Here is a 1,655-nt window from a genome sequence, read left to right as displayed (position 1 = left end):
AGCATCAAGCTGTAGCCATGTCTGTTTTAGAAACTAGCTCTTTTGTTTTAATCACCTTCTGTTCTTCCGTTAATGAAATAGCAATGAAATAGTGACCCCTCTGGCACATAAAAAGTCGCCTAAGTCCTTCATTTTCCTCCAATGTGTTACTGGCCCTCCCAAACAAATCACATCTTTGTCAGTGAAGCTGAGTGCTCCCACATCTCTTCATTCATGGTGCCCTTTAAGATTAGGATCCAAAATTCTGAGATTTAAATCAGAATTCTGGGATTAAAGTCATAATTCTAATTTTTTTTCTTATATTATACTGAAAAACCATTTAAAAATCAGTTAACTTTTTTTATTTTTTCCGTAGAGTCCAATGAAGCTTGTGGTAAACTATTTTTTTCTTTTAAATCCTACACTAAAGGTGATAAAACTAATAATCTGGACCCTAGTGCAGCCTGCTACCACACATATTAAGGTGAAAAATATAGAAGTGATTAAAAAGTAATTATACGGATTAAGCTATAGATAAAGACACAGATTGAATAAATAAATAGAAGGACTTTAAAAAAGACAATAAATGAAAAAAGTTTGGGCTTTTTCTAACAGTTAGAGGCTTAGCAGGTGAAAAAGTCCCAGATGTTTGGGTTTGTCATGATAGAAGAAATGAAAGGGTGTTTTTTTTTTTTTTTTTACAAAACATGATATATGAATAAAACCTTTCCCCATAATGATTATAATCTTCATTATATTTCAATATTTCATGTTGTTTTCCAGTGTCCCAAAGATCTCAGCCTTTTTGAGTTCAGCTAAGTTTGGGATTTTGTAAAAAAGCCAGTAAAGCAGAGCATCCATTGTTTTATATTAGACTCATTCATAAAAAGGAGGATCTGTTTATTCAATATCTACTCCAGAAAATATCATCGTAGTACCATCATCAATAGGAAAACAGTGTCTGGAAGATTCTTATGACAGGTGAGTGTTGGAGTGAAACTTCCTGAGCTTTTAGAGGAAATGAAGCTTTGGGTAACGTGTTTTTCTCTGGATCAACAGAGAATATATGTAAAAATACAGTATTTGTTTAGTAAACAGTCCTACTGAAAAATGAACTAACAGAGTTTTTTTTTTTTTTGAAATGTGCCTATTGATCAAAAACATTAGGAAGAACAGGTTTACATTTTGGGACTTTTTGCAGTTCATGAAATTTTTGAGGGATTGCTTTTGTTGCTTTTTAAAAATTCCCTTTTGTTTGTATGGTTGTGTATTTAGCTAAATGATAGCACGGCTGAAAGATTAATAATCTGACAAGCCTGGTTTTTATTTACCAGATTAGAGAAAATGGGTATATTTAAAATCTTAGTGTCTAATTTTTATTTTATTTTATTCAGTTTGAGAACATGATTCATCTTTTTTTTTATGATTTTGTCTCATTTCTTTCTAATGTTTAATTTACTTTTGGGATATATATATATATATATTTTATGCATTTGAAATTTAGCCATTAGACGTGTATAATTAAAATGCTAAATTAAAAACAAATTGTGTGAAACTCAAAATAACAATGATTAAATGTTAGAATTATTTGTAACTGTTTATCTCATCAGTCACTACAGACTAGGGATGCACGATGTTGGGATTTTGGCCGATATCCCGATATTTTAAAACTCATG

This window comes from Cyprinodon variegatus, unplaced genomic scaffold (genome assembly GCF_000732505.1).
Source record: "Cyprinodon variegatus isolate N-32 unplaced genomic scaffold, C_variegatus-1.0 Scaffold41, whole genome shotgun sequence".
Lineage (NCBI taxonomy): Eukaryota > Metazoa > Chordata > Actinopteri > Cyprinodontiformes > Cyprinodontidae > Cyprinodon > Cyprinodon variegatus.
This window is presented reverse-complemented; position numbering follows the sequence as displayed.